The following is a 21,299-nucleotide window of genomic DNA, read 5'->3' as shown; positions in this document are numbered from 1 at the left end:
AGACACTAATACGGCTCTGTGATTGGCGTGTCGACAGCGAGTCCGTTCGACGGTGCGAAAAATCCCCAAACGGAAAATATCGGCGGAGTTTTGTAACGCGTCTACAATAAGTACCTATACTTCGTGTCGGCGACGAGTCCGTTCGACGGGGTAAAAAGTCCGGAACGGAATATCGGCGTAGTTTTACGTAAATAACGCGTCCGTAAGTATATTTCGTGTTGACAACAAGTCCGTTGGCATGCCGAGTTTTTGTTCACATACGCGCGCCGCGGCGTAAACAAACCCTCGTTCGGGCGGCGCGAGCCGGGCTTGGGGGCGGGGGCGGACTTCTGCGAATCGTTTGACGTACGAAAAACGTATCAATTCCGGGAAATCCATCGGCGCCAACGTCGCACCATCGCGCGCCTGCGGCCGAGCAGCAACAACAGTTAACGGGCAATCGGCGAGCGGGCGAGGTGCGTGAGCTCCGCGTGTCAAGCGGATCGCATGGCGCCGTGTCGTCGCACCTCTTTTGCGTCCTGTGGGCATCTCGCTCTCTCCCTGCTCGTCGCGGGGTAAAGAGGCGCGTGTTCGCGTACCATATAGACCTCTCCGGGATTCGGGAGCGTCGCGTTAAGCCTCCGCTACAATGATTCTCGGTTCTGTCTACAATGGTCGTAGTCGTAGTCGCTCGATAAGAATTGACCAATCGCAGTCGATTATTCTTACGACTACGACCATTGTAGACAGAACCGAGAATCATTGTAGCGGAGGCTTTAAAGCGCGCCTCGAGATGCCGCGCGGTCTTCGTTCTCCCGCGATTTTCGCGTCCTGTGGTCTCGATTCGGGAGTGTCGTGTGAAGCCTCGTCTACACGGAAGTCGTAAAGTCGTAGTCGCAAGAATAGTCGACTATGATTGGTCAATTGTTATGTGTCTGACTGAATTGACCAATCGCAGTCGATTATTCTTACGACTACGACTCTGCGACTTGCATTGTAGACCACGCACAAAGGTGCGCGTCGAGGTGCCGCGCGGTCTTCTCGTTCTCCCGCGATTTCGCGTTCTATGGCGTCTCGATTCGGGAGTGTCGCGTAAAAGTGCGCGTCGGGGTGCCGCGCGGTCTTCGCTCTTCCGCGATTTCGCGTTCTATGGCGTCACGATTCGGGAATGTCGCGTAAAAGTGCGCGTCGGGGTGCCGCGCGCGGTCTTCGTTTTCCCGCGATTTCGCGTCTCACAGCGTCTCGTTCTCCCCCGTTCGTCGCGGGGTAAAGAAGCGCGTGTCGCGTGCGATAGACCTCGGGATTCGGGAGTGTCGTGTAAAAGCGCGCGTCGAGATGCCGCACGATCTTCGTTCTCGCGCGATTCATCGCGTAATTAACCTCATTTCCGCAAACGAACGAGCGCGCGCGAGCGCGCGCGAGTGGCCGCGTCCGTGTGAGTGCCAGGAAGGAGCAGCGGCGAGCGTGAGAGGAGGAGGAGGAGGCCCGGGGAGGCATCGGGCACCGGCGGAGCAACCGTGAGGTGAATAATTTATTACGCATTTATTGTTTATTATCTGCGAAACTCTTTGTCCCCGCGACTGTCGCGTCCCGTTCCTGTCGCATCCCTCCTCGGGTAGGTGTAAATCATGCTTTCGTGCGAATCGTACGTGTTTCCCTGAAATATTAGCTTGAAATATTAGAGTATGATCAGGTTACGTTAGACTACATGCGCTTTCAATGTAAATTAACAAGAGTCTCGGCAATTTGCATTGAAATCGCATGTAGTCTAATGTAATCCGACGATATTCTGTTACTTTAAACGAAGTTACGTTCACTGAGAAAAATTTCCCTCGGATAAACCAATTAAATAGCGTTTCCGATGGTTCATTTTTCCGATTACGTGTTCCGATTTAATTATGGATACATCCGATGAAATTTATCCGATGAAATGCAGTTACCGATGAAATTTGATTGGAAAACCGATCATATTTTTCATCGGATATGCAATTTAATTGGACATATCCGTTTGTTATTATGTAATTGGATTATCCGATTATATTTAATCGGTCATTTTTCTCAGTGTTCGAATTCGAATCAATCTTTCCTGGGCTCGTTATGTGTATGTTGATTTGAAAGAAAAAACTCAGGCCACTGACCATTTTTTCAACGGAACGTGTTTATTTCAAAAGTGATTTTATTATTACATTACAAAAATTATTACGTTCACTAGAGAACAAAAGTGAGCGATTCGAAATCGAATTATTGACGACTCGAAATCATGAAATTGTTCCAATTTGAAAAAAAACTCAGGCCACTGACCATTTTTTCAACGGAACTGTTTATTTCAAAAGTGATTTTGTTATTACATTACAAAAATTATTACGTTTACTAGAGGACAAAAGTGAGCGATTCAAAATCGAATTATTGACGACTCGAAATCGCGAAATTGTTCCAATTTGAAGCGATTCGCACACATCTACTTTTTCACTTTAGGCGATCAATAATCGCGGTTGCAATTCAGGGCGTCATTCGATTTATATAATTTTTTTTCCGAAACGTTTGAAACTTAAGAGTGTTAATAATTTGCAAGATTATTTACGAGGAATACACAAGAATTATACTTTTACATATTTAACGAAAGCGTTTGTTAAAAAGATTTCCATTGGAATATCGTGCGAATGAAATATCCGTTTGAAACAAGAATAAAATAACCCGATACGTTTAGCAATTATTTCTCGAAATCTGAGGACTTTGTAATAATTTGGCTGTATTTGCATGTTACAGGTCAACGTAGTTTTAACTCCGCTGCTGCGCGTCGCATTGGTAAGTCGAATTATATTTTTTTTAATCCGAAGATAAGGAAACGGATACATGAAAATATCAGGGTTGGATAGTGTCTAATTGAAAAGGTAAACGTTAAGTCCAACAGTGAAATAATTTTAACTTAACTTATAATTAGTTACAGTAAAAACTGTCGACTTTTAACTCAATTCAGTTGTATCTGAACTTAGTTAAATTTTCAAAGCTGTTAACTTTAATTTAAATTAGTTAAAAAAAAATAGGCAACTTACCCGACCCTGGAATATATCTGTATGTGATCCTTAATTAAAATGTAATTTCTATGAATCGTGTGTACGTCGTGTTCCGAGCATCTTGGAATAAAATGTGAATACGACGTTCAAGTCGAACGTTACTGATTATTTCGAGAAATTACAATGTACAACTTTCGTAAAGGAACGGGTGCATTTATTCCACAAGAATACAAACTTTAAAATATTCCTATTCTCGTAGCGTAAGCTCGACGCAATAAATAATTTCATTGGGATAAATTATCGAATGTTTCCCCGTATAAATAACCACTTCGCTCTTGCGTGTTATTTAAGAACAAAAGCCGGATCTATCTTCGATTTATCATTCACGTGTGAATAATTTCCGACCTCGCGCCACTGTCCCGTATCTTCCATTGCTTTGTGGAGACTCGAGATTCCCGTCTCGGAGATCGATGCCTCTTTGTTATCGGCACACGCGCACGCGCACCCAGTTCGACGGTAATTAACCCATAAAGAGAAAGATACACATATCGATGCACGCGCTCGCGGAGACAATGGAGCACGAGGCGTTCCGATCGCTTAACGGTATAGAAATATCTGTGTTGCTTCTCGACCGACAGAGACAATCGCGGGTCGAGCGAGCAGCAGGTCGACGACGTCTTATTCCCGTGGCTAAGGTCGTACCCTTATACACGACGATCTATATAGCATGTATGAGAGGCAGCGAGGAGGAGGACAAGGCTCTAACCGGCATCGTGCGGGAGCCGGCAGGTTCACCAAGGTTTAACCTTGAAGATGATTAGAAAGCAAAAGATCCCACCGTCGGAGAGGACGACGGTGGATCACGACTCGTTCTCGCTCCTCGCCGGGCCTCTCTCGCGCGAGTCCCATTGCTCCGCCGCAGATATATCTGGGGCAATATCTTCCGAATCTCGCACGCGAACCGGTTCATCTATAATCATAGGAATAATCGTGCCAAGAGGACGATGATTGGAGCCTCTACGCCGAACTGCTTGCCGCGACTCGGCTGGGTGAGCGGCTGGAACGAGGCCGCCCTTAAGGGCCGCGCGGATGATGTCTGTAGGAAAGGAATCTTCTAATTAGCTCGTGGTAGTTTGCTAATAACACGCGTGTACGCGTGCAGAGATAGACGAGTCTAGAATTATCCTAACTTACCGGTGTGTTTTCATGTCGGAAATGTTGAAACCTCAAATTTACGTCTGGCAAGTGCCAACGCGGCGACACGTTTAATTTGTCAACGAAGTCTCAATTTCGTTATTCCTGTGCAATATGCAAGAACGTACCGCGCGTCGTAAATTATTCCTCGAATCGCTCGAATCCACTTCGAATATGCACGGAGAGAATTTTCTCTTGAGATTGATCCTGAAGATTATGTGATCGTGAGACAAGACGCGGCATTTCAGGGAATCTTATGAGAGTTTGTTGAAATTTTACCGTACATTTCACTACTCATTGTACTTAGTGTAGGTATTTTACTAGTAAACTGTATGGTAAAATTTCAAAAAAACTCTCGTAAGGTTCTTCAAAATGCCATGTTGCCTTACGATCACATGATTGTCAGGATAAATTTGAAGAGAACATTCTCTCCGTGTACTCTCTAAAAGTCAATCAGTGCGTTATCACTGAGGGGGAAAACCGTTGACCAAAATCTTGTACACCAATGCCCGCTAATGCCCAGTGGGCATTACTTTATCCTATTTAGCTTATTTTATCTTATTTTATCTTTATAATGCCCCAATAAGACCTAATGTCCAAAAATGTCAAAACAAATGCCCAGTAATACCGCAAATTTGTACACCACAATGCCCTCAGCGGTTTCCCCCTCGGTTATCACTGCCAACAGTTGTAAGTACAGCACTGAATTTTTCTGAGAAAAATGTCCGATTAAATATAATCGGTGAAAAATATGATTGGTTTGTCAACGAAATTTCACCGGATAAATTTCATCGAATGTATCCATAATTTAATTGGAAAGCGAAATCGGAAAAGGTAATCACTGGAAACACTATTTAATCGGTTTATCCGATAGAAATTTTTCTCGGTGCAACTATGAATCCGCGAATATTCACTGTTTTCAGTGATAATCCACTGATTGATTTTTAGAGAGCGGCAAAGCGCACTTAAAATGGTTCAAGTCGAAGTTCGATGAGCTTCACCTGCAATTTTCTACCAATTGAAGCAAAACATTAACAATAATCAAGCTTTTTAGTCGACATTAACCGGCCAGTGTTTTAATACAGAAAATTTATTGCGAAAAATATTATCTCAGCCAGGGTTTGAACCTGGACTACCCTTCTCTTTGGGCGGGCGTTTCACCAATTCGACCACTGATGCATGTTAGACCAACACTTCGCGCAATTGACGCTTATTTGGCTGAAATTTGGACGTTTTCGATGTAGTAAAAAACATTATTGATGCAAACGTATACCTTTATGTACTGAATTTTATTGACAGATGTCAAAACTAAAAAACAAAGCTTCGTTTATACATTGGAGTTACCGACAGTTTTAGCTACGGCTACTCCATAGAACTTACACACATGAAAGGGGAATAGCATATACTTTCCGTAAGCTGAAACTGTGTCCAACATCTGTGTGACATGGATAGATAGAATATGACTTTGGTTCGTTATGCGCATGCGTTAAGTCGTACGCAAACGAAAATGCGCGATATACGCAGACAATCTACAAATACAATCTCGCTTTGGCCACTCATGCGCACTTCGAGGAAAAATCATGAAACGAGATAGAATGAATAGAGAATCTAGAAAAACAGATAAAAGAGACAGAAAGTAGTTTCTTTCGTCTCACTTGCTGGACACACTTGTGCGGGTCCTTTTCCTCTTCCGTGCGTACACGTTCTATGGGCTACTCGCCGCTAAACGGACGGAACTTTCCGATACACCTAATAGCTAAACGCTCGGCGGATCATTATCGCCCCGTTCTCGACCTCTCGGTATCTTGAGTTTGAATCGGGTAGCAGGGCTCGGCGGAGATTGCTAGACGCGAGTATCATCCGGTATAATTGAAGGTTCGCGCGCGGACCGGCCGAATTATAAGGACTGCCTATCGCGGTGGCCTCACCCGGGGCCCGTGTTCGCAGATCATACACGAAGCATTGCGCCCTTAATTTTCGTGGCGCTTTTCGAAGGTCGTTCTCACGGCGAACGTAGCGTGGAAAACGGTACCGCTGCCTGTTGCGTGGGGCTCGCGGCGGCACCGCTCGCATGTGGTCCTAGATCGAACCTGCCATTATCCCGCACGACGCGGTCATAAAGATCATTTAAAACCACCACGCGGTGGTAATTATGGATAAGTGATGGTTATTACGCGGCGCGTACACGAGTCGCGTTCGATTCCTCATCGAGGGTCGGTTTTAGGCGCGCGATTAGCGAATTAATTGATTTCACTATCGATAGCTTCCTCCTATTAAATGCGAGTTACGACCGGTGCCCCGGCGTAGGGCGAGCCGTTAAAAATCGCCTCTAATGTACTCGACATGTTTCATTAGGGAGAGACGGAACAATTAACCGACTTACTCGCGCTTTCGTTCTATCGGCGCGTTTCATCTACGAGTCTATCAATGGAGGGACGTAAAATTGATAGACCCGACACGGCGACCTCGGCGCTACGCGCGCTCGCGGCGAATCGGGGGGAAACGAGAGCGGAACTCGCTACGCGATCGTATACCCACGTCGTATCTAGACTTTTTCAGCCGTCTCTCCCGTTGCCTCTCTTCGCGAGACGGCGAGACGTATACTTATCCCCCGCCGTGTAGCTATTAAACGAAGCACAGGTTCATCGGCGAATACCGTTCGAAGCCTAATATTCCCCCGCGCGGCTTGTTAATCACATCAGCCGTCGTATCGAGCTCGCGTCGATCGCTCGCAAGTTACAAGCGAGAACGAGCGCCCGCGCGTGACACTCGTGACGTCTCCGCGCGAGTTTTTGAATCGCCCTAATCGCGGCCCCCATCGCCGCCGCTCCGCGCGCGGCTGTACGCTTCTGTGTTCGGAGCGGCGGTGACGGATCCACCTGTCGACAGGTCGGCGTCCTTATCACCCCCGACGGATCGCCCGCTTTGATTTAATAAGACCCCCGCGTGATGACGCGATCTTGACGGACGCGTCCCGGCCGGAGCGGCCGCGTCGCCCGCGCTTCCACGAGCGAGCTCGTGACTCGTCGCCGTGCCCGCTCGCTCCGTCTCCTCGGAATGCACGCCAACCGGCATCGGACGGCTCGCGGGATTCGTGGCGTCTCATTTGAATTCCGCGCGGGTATCGTTCGCTCCATCGAAGGACCCGCTCTCTCCCGGTATGCGAGCCCTTCGAGATCGCCTTTTAGGTTTACGAGCTGTACGAGTTGTCCTTCGCCCACGAGCCCCCCCCCCCCCGCTTCCATCGGCGGGTTCGCGAGTTAACTCGGATCGCGTGGAAACGGCGGCACGGACTGTTATATTTTCACCTCGCTCTATTCCCCCTTTAATAAGGGGTCTCACTTTTGTTTATTAACCTTTTCGGGACCACTGGAACGCGCAAGTCCCACTTGCGAAACTCAAAAGGACTCGATGATTCAACGTGCATTCCATTGTTGGGCAAACGTTTGCGCGAACGAAAAATGGAAGACAAAAAACAATTCGATCACGAAAGGGTGAATATCTGCACCTTTATTTTAGTTAGTGTTTCAAAATCTGTGACATACGTTTCTTATGAGCAGCGTATAATTGATTGATAGTCTCGAAAAATCGTGCAGTAATACAAATTCTGTTAGCGACACACAATTCCACGAGAAAATACAACCTTCGAGGTCCAACGACACTTAAATTTTTTACACGTGGCAAACACTCGTCAAAATCATTATTCTGTGAGAATGCATATAAAGGCTAACGGGAGTTTCATCAGGAATATATATTCTCTCGTCTCGAAATTGGCAACTCACGTTATCATATTCCGCAACTCCGTATACGGTACCTCATTGAATATAGCTATCTAATCGCTAACGATCTCGCTAATCGGCCGATCGATCTTGCACTCCAAGTACCTTATGGGGCTGCGAAATTAGCTGTTCGCGCCGCATCGTCGCGACGGGGTCGGGGAAAACCGTAAAAAAACGCGGACAGCAGAAACGCCACGGCGGGGAGAGGAGAAAAGCCCGGGGTAAAAATGGGGAGAAGAGAGGCGAGATCGTGAAGAACGGCGAACGTAGAGCGAGTGGACGGCCGTAGGACGCCGGACCGCGTTTGAACATTCCGTGGTGAGATCCCACGGCGCGTCCCGGCGAGATTATAGGGTCAGTAATTAATATATTGAGAGGTAATTAATATATTGGCCGGGCCACGGCGGCAACGTATCATTACGCGGACCGTGCAAGGTGGAGCGGCGACGGGGGGTGAGCCGAGCGGTCCCCCCCCCCCGTTCGCGACGACAGATTCAGGCACGTCATACTCGCGTCGAGACGAGACGAGCGTGCGAGGCGACCTAACATTCCGCCAGCGGAGGCCTTTCGAATTTTGCTCTTCCCACCTCGCTTTACGGCGGATAATTTTCCACGGCGGATAAACGTTCGCGGAACTATTAGAAACGGAATAGGCGATAGTTGGGTCGTTAACTGCTGCGACATCAGCGATCGGCAACGGGCATCGCCCTTCCCGCCTTCTCCCTCGTGCCTCGCTATAATTTATCGATCGACCGCTCGTGATAACTCGTCCACCCTTCCCCGTTTCTCTCTCTCTCTCTCTCTCTCTCGTTCGCGAGAGAAAACGCGTGTACGAAAAAAATAACGCATGATATAATTTCGTAATTGACGCTGGAAGCTGATGGGAATAAGTAGCAAAATTGTGCGTCTGATCTCGGAGCAAGACTTATGATAAGAATACATATGATAAGATTTGAATAGTACACAGTTGAAAAATTTGTGTTAAACTTAACAGATGTTGCATATCTCAAACCGAGGGGTAAACCGCTGAGGGCATTGTGGTGTACAGATTTGCGGCATTGCTGGGCATTACTCGGCATTTTTGGGGCATTAGTTTGGGCATTAGGCCTTGCTGGGGCATTATAAAGATAAAATAAGATAATGAGATAAAGTAATGCCCACTGGGCATTAGTGGGCATTGGTGTGCAAACGATCCACACAAATCTTTGTGTTAATTTAACATAATATGGATATGTTAACTGACCACGCTAATACTCTGTTAATATTTTAACACAAAATAAATGCAAGTCTCAAAATAATTTGAAAGAAATTTTGGGTAAAATTAACACATTTTTAATAAAAAAATAAATTTTTACATTTTACAGCTGTAATAAGTTCAATGACGGTTCGAAGCCACTCTCACTTATGTTATATAGAATAAAATCAACATTTTATTCCGTAAATTTCAACAGATAAATCTTGTTACTATTAATATAGAACATATGTATTGTGTAAGATTAAAAAATAAGTACATATTTTGGGGTCAATTGACATAAAAATTTTAACCGGCATTTTTTTTTAAACAAGAAAACACAAATTTTCCAACTGTGTATTAATGGCTGCTTTCCAGCAAGAGACAGGTTGACAGTGTAACACATCAGAGATAATCATTTCGTCCCTGTTTAGCAATGGCGAACAACAAAGATAAAACGGTCCATTATTACACAGTGTCGCCTGTGTACGTTGATGGAAAGCACCCGATATTAATTCGCGCACCGTACGGACGGCGTATCAAGCCGAGAGCGACAAAATCGAGAAAACATCGTTGATCCCGTTACTCTCCGACTGCAGGAGCGCGGAGTAGGTCGTACGTGCCATGGAGGGAGCCGCACGCGTCTGACATCATTATCGGCTCGTCGATGACGACGCGCTCCGGCGGATGTACTGTCCGCGGGATCATTAATATGTATCTCGAGAACGTATATCCGCGAGAGGATAGCTAGGAAAATGTCCGCCTGGCACGGCTATTAGCCGAGTTGAAGATCCGCGTCCATCCATGGAATTTATTAACGTGATATTACGATTGGGAACTCGGGCGCTCTCTCGCCGATCTCCGCGCGCGGTCTCTTTTCGCGCTTCTATCCTTCTCGTTCCCTCCCCTCGTCCCAGGGATCTCCCGTACGCGACACTACGCTTTCTCTAACTTGGCGTCCCTTATTACCGCTTAATTGTCGGATCTGTAGTTATTAGCGCGCATCTGTCTCATTATCTCCCGAGCGAACGGCTCCGTGAAGAGCAGGCGGAGTGCTTCTTTTTCTCTCCACCATTTCATCTCGCCGCGACACGTGCGCGCGATCGTGTCTCGTAGATCTCTCGATTCCGGAGGTCTCCCTCTTTACCTCTCTTACGCAACTACGGAAAAAAAGGGACGAGAGCGTGGCACTCCCGCGCGAGCGTTGTGGTGAAATCGCGGAAACCGAGCCGATGCGAAAGGTCAGGACGGCGACATTTCGTGCGGTCTGCGTCGGTGGATCCGTGGATCGCGCGCGAAATTAATTCGTGGCCTGACCCCGTCGATGTTTTAATTCAATTTTTACCGCCCGGCGCCGCTTTGTTCGTCGGTGCTTTTGATCCGAGGCGGATCACGAGATCGAGGTGGAGATCGAGATGCCTGGGCCGTTGCGTGCAAGCTCCGTCCGCGATCGCGAGGGGGAATCCGTCTCGTCGCGCTGATCCGGAGGTGCCGAGTGATGAAATCCCCTCGTGCCTCGAAGACTCTCGTCTGCCAACGGAATGACGTGCAATTGATAGTTCGGAATGGGACGGTAATTAGGAATTTGAATTGCAAGCGCGATCGATGCGTCGGTTATCGACTCTGGAGGGGAATTAGCGACGGTGAAAGGCGACAAGAACTGAATAATTCTTATTTGTTTTCTGCTCGAGAATCCTTTTCATCTCTTTACGATTCTCGTCGTGAATGGCATGTGTACACAGTTGAAAAATTTGTGTTAAATTTAACAGATATCACATGTCCCAGACGGTCCACACAAATTTTTGTGTTAATTTAACGTAATATGGATATGTTAAATGATCACACTAATACTCTGTTAATATTTTAACACAAAATCAATGCAAATCTCAAAATAATGTGAAATAAATTTTGTGTAAAATTAACACATTTTTAATGATAAAATGAATTTAAAAAATGTAATTTTTACATTTTACAGATGTAATAAGTCAAATGACGGTTCGAAATCACTCTCACTTATATTATATAGAATAAAATCGACATTTTATTCTGTAAATTTTAACAGATAAATTTTGTTACTAATAAAATAGAACATACGTATTGTGTCAGATTAAAAAATAAGTACACATTGTGTTGTTTTAATATTTCTTTTCAGTATTTGAAAAATTTTACATTTGAGGTCAATTAACACAAGAGCAATATGTTAAATTAACACATGAATGTGTTAAACATTTAACACAAAAATTTTAACCGGCATTTTTTTGAACAAGAAAACACAAACTTTCCAACTGTGTACCGTGTACACAAGTATAGGTAAAATTGTTGCTCGCGAAAATGCGTGCTCTATCAAATTAGTCTTATCTATCATTTACATCTGATAGATGAAATCGAAGGCCATTGTTATTAATTAATTATGTATTCGAAGCCATATCTTTTGCTCCGCGAAGCGTCTCGTGTCGCACGGGTGATTTGTTTGTCGCTGCAGAAAACTTTTTTTTGTCAATGAGATCATCAATTCTAAGTTTAAAAAGTTGTACAATATTATCGCAAGTACTCTGGGAAAAAAAAAGACAGATTAGAGTGTTACGAACAATCCAAATAATTCGATTACTAATTGCGGGCTCCAAAATGGGTTGCTGTCTTTATTCCCCCAGAGTACGCTTCTTTAAATAATTCAAGCAGTCTATCAAGGGCACCTCCATTCGGACGTACCAAAGTCGTTTTTCCACCGGCAATCGGCATTGCGGTTTTCAATACTGGGACGTTTAATACCGCTTGGTCAGTAGATCGCTGCAATATTTTAACCGAACGCGGACGTGAAACGCAATGCCAGGGACCGGCGGTCTCGCGGATCCCCCATCGGGAAAGCCCCTTTAAGAAGCCGGCAACTCCTCTGGCGTAAGCGCAGAGCGCTTGGTCTCTCGTCGCTCCTCCGTTGAGTGATATAAAACCGGCATCCACGAATAAATACTCCATTGCGGGAGTACGGGATCCTAAATATTCATGGGGCAACTCGCTCTCTTTAGTCCGTTTCGTTCTTTTATGTTCTTCTCTCTTTCTCTCTCTCCGTTTCTTGTCTCGCGATCGCTCGGGTGATCCTCCTAAGCTCGACTATGGTCGCGAGGACGTTCGCATCTCTTACTACCGCAAGTACATTCTTATTGGACATCGGTGGACCCTTTGTGCCATCCTGATCCGCTCGATTTGATATTGCGAGACATACTTCTTATCGACGATGAATCGCGACAGCCGTTAAAGCACATTGATTACGGCACGTGAATTCCCGCATACGAGAATTTCCAATTTGCCGGGAAAGTCCTCGAGTACGCGTAAAGTTTGAAAATAACTGAATTAACCCTTTGAAGCATACATTTTTCTATTCAACCATTTTTTGTGAAACTTCGTATGCAAGGGTTTTTGGGGTCGCTGATTACGAATCCGTTATCAGATTTTCATAGTTCAAAATGGCGGATTCAAAATTTAAAAGAATAACGTTATTCAACTGTAATTCAACTATGCTAAGAAACATTATTTAGATATTATTAGAACCCATGGAATTTAAATTTCAGTTGAAAATTTTTATAGAATATAAAAAATAGCGCGCGCGAAATGGCGGATGCAAAATTGAAATTTGATCATTTCTCACAATTTATTCATTCTTGGCACTACCCAGAATTAACGACGCGGACGTGATGAGTCCCTAAATACCGTAATCAAACGAAAATGCTGAAACTACTCAACTCTTTTTTTATGTTCTTTTATCGATACCCAAAAAATGCAAAACACCCTACCTAAATGCGTTAGCTAGAAATTAAATGGCTAAAAAGTAAAGAAGTTGAGGTGGTAACGTGGGTTAAACGGGGGGTCTTCCTCCTCTCGACATACACGGTCGAATGTAATTGAAAATGCGATTATGGTGGAAATGGAGGCATCCATACTTTTAGAGATCTGGCGTAAATGCATTCACCGAGCGGCTGGATTCTGCCTCGCTAATTGTCCGCAAAGAGAAACGACTTCTCGATAAATATTTAACCATCGCCGGTGACTTTCTACAAAGTAGCTATTATGCACATTGCGACGTGTGTCGAGCTACCGGTCGCCCGGTTTGAACTCTCCGGGCGGAAGCGGAACGCGGGAGATCTCAGGACCGATAACGCCCGACGATCGGCACTTTGTGCCGCGATAACTCGCGATTACGATTCAGCCGTCAGGTCTCGGCGTTAATAGCCAATATAGTGCCCGATTTCGCGAGCGCACGGGCAACGGTCGCGCCGTTAATTAATTGTCTGACGAGTCGCTGAGGGCGAATAGCGCGGCTCGCTCGCATCTCACAATCAGTTCGGCGAGTCGACGTAATTAAGTTTGCCGGCTCGAATTACGCTCGAATGGCAAAACGCAATGCGTCACGTCTCAATGCGGATTAGGTGCACCTCGCGTCGCCGTCGTCGTCGTCGTCGTCGTCTCGCCTCCCGGGTTCTCTTTCCTACGGGCCCGGCATACATCCATCGCCTAGCAGCGCCTCGTCTAACGCGTTAATCTCCTTCGACGCATCGTCCACGGGGCTTATGCGTGAAGATGCCCGGCGACTTCATCGAGGGACCATCGATCTTTACGACCGGCTCTCGCTCGCCGTCCGGTTCGTGCTGGTTGCGCGCAATTATCTTTATACCGTACGACAATTGAGTTTCGCTTACGAGAAAACAGCATACCTTGCATACCTCTGTAAGTACATCTGGCGTCCTTATCGACCCGTTCCGAGCGTGCTCCTACATTTTTTGCCATCGCGTCAAGACCTCCGGAGATGTCGCTCTCCAGCTCGTCGAGGCATTACGTATTGCCGTGAATAGACGAGCAAAATTGACTCTCGCATAGCTTCCTAACGAATACAGTTCGACTGTAGAAAGTAAGGAACGGTCGGGGCGGAGGTACAAGCAAGAAAGTGCTTGCTTGGTGCGCTTCGTGTTTGTAAATGCTCTGAAAACTGCTGTTTCAATGAACTTGGCAGCCGTAACACAAATAAACTTTTGTCAATTGATATATGTTCGAGCACGTGTCGGAAGAGAAAGAGATTACACGAATCGTGAAATTGCGATCTTCGAGGTGACGCGAGCGGAAGATTGGCGCAGCTCTTTGATCGCGATGAAGCGATTTCGTATTAATGCGAGACAAGAAATTGGAAATGTTGGCGGACTCTATGAAGAAGCGGTACGATTTAAGATCGGGCACGCGTGATCGACCACCATTACGGTTCCATGGTCGAGCTTTAATGCCGTGAGAGGCTGCCCCGTGATCGTTAGCGTCGCGTACGGCCGCCTTCTTCATCGGGGATACATATCGCGCGACGTTATATTCCGGCACGACCGCGTCGAATTAAGAGAGCAAAAATCGGTACAAGTTCAGAGCGCGCCGCGCCGCGCTAAGTGGAACGATAGGTGATTTAACGGACAGCACGCGTGATCGGTCGCAATCATGCGCCTGCTTTAGAGGTTAATGCCAGGACGCCAGAAAAATGCTGAAATTAATGCGTCGCGTGTGCTACTGGTTGCGTGCTGAATGACCATTCCTGGCGACGGAGTCCGGGGGGAGAAAAAAAATTGCCGCGCTCCGTGAAGAGTGAGAAAAAGTAACACGAGGCGTCTAATGATCGCCGACTCCGCCTCGGAACTATCGCGGGACGCGTGCTCGCGAAGGCTCTCGATGGGCGTTTATACGGCTCCTGTTTTTGCTAGTATTTCTACTAATTTTAATAGCATCGCCATGAGTTTGATCAATTTGAAGAACGGCTCTTTTAAATAGATGATACAGGCCAATACTTTTTATTTCTCTCTCTCTTCCTTTCTTTCTGCCTCCCTCCAAGAGTATACAGGGTGTACTAAAATCATCGGATATCCTTTTAATCATAAATTCTTTAGAAAATTTCAAGACGAGAATTTTAATACAAAAATGTCGAGGCTGTGATAGTTTTTAAATAATAAACGATTATATAATATTTCACAAATGATAGGCCGGAGATTTCGCGCGCTCAGGTACGCGACATGACAAGTGATAAAAGTGTTCCTATGAATGTCGCTCTTTTTAGCATAGTAACAACCTTCATGGCAGCTGATATTGATCGACCACTTTGACAGCTGCAACCATAGACATAGTAAATGTAGACTGAGCGTCCCATTGAATAAGCTGAAGCTTGTGAAGAGAGAGAGAGAGAGAGAGAAGATTTAAGAAGACTTTCTTTTTCTGTCTTACACCATCGTAAAAGAAAAGACTTGTGCCTGCGTAGTGCTACACAGGCGTGATTCTCCCTTGTCACGATGGTGAGACAGAGTAAGAAAGTCTTCTTAAATCTTCTCTGTCTCTCTCTTCACAAGCTTCTGCTTATTTAATGGGACGCTCAGTCTATATTTACTATGTCTATGGCTGCAACACTTTGAAGATTCGTAGGAACACTTTCATCACTCGTCATGTCGCCGTGCCTGAGCGCGCGAAATCCCAGGCCTGTCATTCGTGAAATATAATCGCTTATCATTTAAAAACTGTCCTAGCCTCGACATTTTTGTATTAGAATTTTCCTCTTGAAATTTTCTAAGGAATCTGTGATTAAAAGGATATCCGGTGGTTTTAGTACACCCTGTACAAATACACAAATACACTTGAAATATATTATACACATTTCTATGCGCACACGCGTACACATCGAGATAAGCGTAGCGATATTATGTTCGATGAAGCCCATTTTCTCAAAGTAACGTGGCATTCTAAGGCGCGAGGGAATTCAATAATTAATTACTGTAATTAATTACTATCGCCGTGGAACCTCCTCCTTCGCTGAAATTAAACGCGTATCGCCCACGCCACGTGGTCCGATCCTTCCGCCCAGGCAGCACTTTCCGTGCAGCGTTCCCAGCGCGCGGCCGAGGAAAAACGCTCGGTTCCGCAATGATAATATCGTGGCCCCGCACGCGCGCACGCGGCCTATCGCGCGGAATATCAGCCGATAGCATCGGGACAAGTGCTCGCACACCCCCGTGAACGTGAAGGCGCACACCTTGCGCGTCCGCCCGGACGATACACGAGGAGGCTCCACCCCCTCCGTCCCCTCGCCGCCGTCCTCGCACGAATATTCGCGCGGGCACGTACGTGTGCATGCGCATGCGAACCACCGCGACCGGTGCATCTCGAGCGCTTCTTATGGGCCGTGCTGGCACTGCACCATAATATTATTAGATAAACGGCGCGCCGCTAGATAGTGCGCGCTTCTATATGGTTTACATAAGCGACTGTGACCCCTCGCCTCGCGAGGGCCACTTCTTCTTCCTCTTCTCCTTCTCCGTCTTCGTCTTCCTCCTCTTCTTCTTTTTCGTCTTCATGCTTTTCCTCCTGCTCCGCCTCCCTTCTGTTTCACGGTGAAACATCGTGCCGCGCCGCGCGGCGCGTTGCATAGAGGAGACCCCGATATTCTCGCAACGTGCAACACTGGCGTGGCAAGCGACAAGTGCGATCCAAGCGCGTCCTCCTCCCGCACGATTCTCCTTATCCTCCTCTGAAACCCTCGCGCCGCCTCCTTCCACGTCGTTCATCTACAAAGGGTTAATGGGGTTTCACGGAAATTGCTTCGCGCCTAGCGACGGATAGAAACCGCACGCGAAATCCGCCGCGAAACGAGGTTCTCATCAGGAACAATGTGATGAGTTGCGGGAAGAGGGTTAAGGAGAGGAGGAGCCGTTATAATACTGAAACGTGGGGTTCGTCAATCTACATTTTTTTCTCTCTCACATGTATTAATTACCGATTAGGAATACGGTAGGCCATATCTGTGCGTGTCTATCCCAACGTTCTTTTCCTATTTTTTAATTCCCAATCGGGAATCTTTACACACATAGAACTGCATTTGATTCTCTTTTCTTATGGAAAACTTTTCCATATTGTACGTACACGAGTTTGCGACCATTCCATATACGTGTATGAAGACACGTAACAGATCCTAAGATCGAGAAAGGAACGCACGGAGTATGTACACGAGCGGAATTGGATAATAGCAGCCGTTTCAACTGGAACCACGCGCGCACTCCATACAATCTTGGGGATTGTTGAAATTCTACTTTTCACGATCCCGTTTGTCTCTATGTCCCCGAGATGAGCTGTTCAATGATAATCTGCCATTGTTACGCGATACAAATGCCTCCATTTAATTCGTCTGTCGGAAAATACGCCAGTCTAATTTTTTTTTAATTATTTAACAATAAAAATATTTAAGATCTACCCTTTTTAACGCTTCTCGTTTGACGAATAAGAAAATTGTACTCGAGTGGTATACTTCTGGAAAGGAATTTTATTTTTAAGAGCAATATTATATCGCAACCTTTGCAATTGAAACACCAACGAGAAAATTGATCCTTCGAAATGCCTGCGTAATTAAAGACTATCGTTTACCAAAAGACCTGCCTTTAAGATCTTGGAGATGTAGAAAGTTACCGTCGATTTCGATCGAGGTGTGAGACCGGCGAGGAAGAAAGCTACGACAGCACTGTACAGATTTCCGCCAGATCGAACGTGATCGAGAAGCTAATATCGATACACTCGTTCGTACCCGGCCACGAGGCAGAAACGAGTTCGATCCGCCTAATGAACCGATCGCTGTATCGATTAACGCTGGTTGAGACCGATTGGTTGCGTGTCTCGTCAAATTTGTCAACGGGTGCGAACCGGCCACCGACATAACGAGTGTCGCGCTTAAGCGCAGTCATTTTACGAAACTTGCAATAACGAGAGTGTATAAGAATCGGACAGAAAGATTGAAAAAAAAGAGATGACGGAGGAAGACAAAAAGGGAGCTAAAGCGGCGATTAGAGACGCGATGCGACAAGAACGTTACAAATTATTGCATGTTAATAATACGAGCGAAAGACTGGTATGAATAAAAAGTGCGGTAACGCAACGTTAATGATTACGTTGTGTCTGTCGAACGATATTCGCGCGGAAAAAAGACTTGTCAGAAATAAGTGGCGGTTTATTATCGAAACCAGCTAATTTGCACACTTTGATTCTCTCTCTTTTATGGGATTTATAGGGATTTGTCGTTCATCAGAATCTAACTACTAGTTCATGATCTCCTAATTTTTCATTCGTGACACTTTTGAGATTTGGTAGATACAATAACGCTCTCGTATAGTTAATTAGATGAACCATAATAAAGATTAGAACTCACTGCGAATGATAATTGACGTAACAATCTGTGACACAAATCGAGGAACGGGCAGGCGCGGGAAATAGAATTCAGGAAGTCACATTGGTATTACGCTGTACTCGTTCACTTCCGTGGACACGCGTATGTATTGTCCATCACTTTCGGCCGCAGAAGAATTTCAGTATCGCTTTGACGTGCATGCTGGCCGATCAGCAATTTATGATCATCGAAGGGCGCTAAAAGCATCCAGGCTGAGTCTCTTAAATGCGAGCCGCTCGAAACGTCTCTCTCTCTCTCTCTCTCTCTCTTGCTCCTTCGCCCTCTCTCTCCCTCCTCCCCACTCTCTCTCTCTCTCTCGCTCTCTTTCCTGCCTTTCACGTTCCTTCTTTTGTACTTGTTCGTACGTGCATTGCACATACACGTACATAAATCGCGCAAGTGCACGCGTACATGTGCGTACGCGAGGCGTCTTAATACATACGAAAGACTCACGAGGATCGAGCGCTCGACGCGGCCCAATTACTTTAAATTGAGTTATAACCGGATCAAATTGCCGATAATTGGCGATTGCATAGCTTAATCGGGTGCCAGCCCCTCCTCTCGTCTCTCCCTTCCTCGATTTCACCGCGCCAGCACCGTCAACGAATGCGCCGTGCAGCCCTTACCTCTCCATCCCCTCGTCCGATATCGTTCGCCTTGTGTGTATGAAGTTATTTTGCAAAGTGGCTTCAAAAGAAAGGGTGGGCGTGCAGAAGAGAACAATGAACGAGAGAGAGACAGAATGAGCGCGCGAGGAGAGGGCGGGATAGAGAGAGAGAGAGAGTCTTCTTTTCGCGAGCGAGCGAGCGCACGCGCGCCCTTATCCTTCGACAATACAAATTGCTGATTATGCGCCCGGCTTTTATGTGCCTTCTAATTGGGCCGCCTCGGCTCTTGGGAAAGATCGACCGATCGCACGATCGGCCCTCGTTAACCCCTAACGCTCTCCGTGCACGCCAGGGATCCATATAAGCCCGTATACTTGACGGCGAAGGTTTATCGGTACTGACGATAGCCCTCGCGTTGCGAACCGAACAACGCGATCTCTCCTCGATTTGTCTACGACTGAATCGTCGTGAATTGAATCACGCCAGCCGGCGGTCCGCGCTCCTAAGCCAATAATTACTCTTTCGTCACTTTCTTCTTACACATTTGTACTGTTTTGTGTAATCTATTGGCTATGTTTCGATGTTATTCAACAACGTTGAAATATGGAACGTGAAAAAAGATGACAGTTTCAAGAATCCGTAAAAAAAAATTCTTTCTGAACTTATCGAAAAATGCTGAAAGATTTCACTCGAATATTTGATGAAACATTGCATAAATATTTGTTCATATGATCGACGCGTGCTGCCGCGTGCGTTTCAAAAGTAATCGAGCGCAGTTTATTGTTACAGTTACGAATAGTTTATTTGTTTTTTATTGCGGTCATGTAACATCTCTCGATGATCTCAGTAATCTCCAACTAATTTAAATCGGACGTATGTAAAGCAAATACATATGATGCTTTGTAAAAGTATTATAAATAATTATTAACATAAAAGTACCGCGAAGATAGGTTGATTCATCATCGAAATACTTTGAAATTAGCGCCAGGACAATGATTCCATACAATATAAATTTCTTATCGTACGCGCGATGCAACGGCAGCGCGATCGGCCCGTCCGTAATACAATTTTTGCAAATAAAATAAATAGTCCTACTTTGTAAAACCGTCAACGGCTCTAGAAATTAATAATTACGGATACACGGCCCATTACTCACGGTTGCGCGGCCAGCGGTGGTTTCACGCAAACGCCGTGTTTCACGCAATTAATTAGACGTCATTACGACTGATTCTTTGAGTTATCAATTTGCCTGATCAGGCGGGAAATAGGCAAACGAAGAAAGAATGAGAAAATAGGCAGCGCAGCTAAACCGCACGCAGACCACTTCCGATGGGTTTTTTTACTTACGCTGTTTGAAACGTAAACGAGTAGCTCGGGACACAACTCTCGCATTCATTACTGATAACTTGTCTATCGTATCCCAAGAGAGCCGTTGACATTCTGTGTATTATGCTCGCACAGTCTGCACATTGCACGTTCCTCTCTTGTTGTCGCCGAACGCATCTTCCGCGAGTAACTTCGAAGAGAAAGCGACTAACATTTCCACCGAAGTCGAGACGAACCGCTGCGAACTGTCTCCAGCTCCGACATAAATCTCTTTATTGATAGCTATTCAATCTGTTTATTCATGAGGATACTTTAGTCTAGCGATAACGATTCTAAGTTATTAATTTTTTTAAAGATAGTCGGCACAGTGCTGTACGATTGAGCGCAATACAATTATCAGCAATTAGTTGAATTCCTGCTGAAATTTGAATTTTAGAAGATCGGAAAAGAGAATCTTGATAAATGGTTTCAGGAATGTTTCGTACATTTTATTAATATGTTAAGTCGATGATAGAAATTCGTAAATAATGAAAACAAGTAAAACGCTGTTATTTGTTAAATCTAATATTTATTCCAATATTTCTCAAATTGACTTCGGCACGAATGTTATTTCGATGAATTTTGATAGTGATAATTTTTGTCGACAAAATTCTAAAACCATATGTTAAAAGTCGAAGACGACAGGATTAAATTAAAGAGCTAATGCGATTATAATATTGCATGCAAAATGATTAAATAAAAGTATTTGTATTTACATTGAACTAAACGTGATGAATATATTTTCCACCTACCGTACGGTATGGATAGCAATCACGTTGAACAAATTTTCGTGTTTTGCAAACGGAACAAGCAGCAATGGTGGCAGCGGCAATGGTCAATCATTTCTTAACGCTTATCTATACATTCCATTCCTAGAGATTTACGCTCGTGTATAAAGTCTGTGGAACCGCC

Source organism: Vollenhovia emeryi, unplaced genomic scaffold (genome assembly GCF_000949405.1).
Source record: "Vollenhovia emeryi isolate VEMERY1.0 unplaced genomic scaffold, V.emery_V1.0 DF939121.1, whole genome shotgun sequence".
Classification (NCBI taxonomy): Eukaryota; Metazoa; Arthropoda; class Insecta; order Hymenoptera; family Formicidae; genus Vollenhovia; species Vollenhovia emeryi.
Note: the sequence above shows the minus strand (reverse complement) of the source record.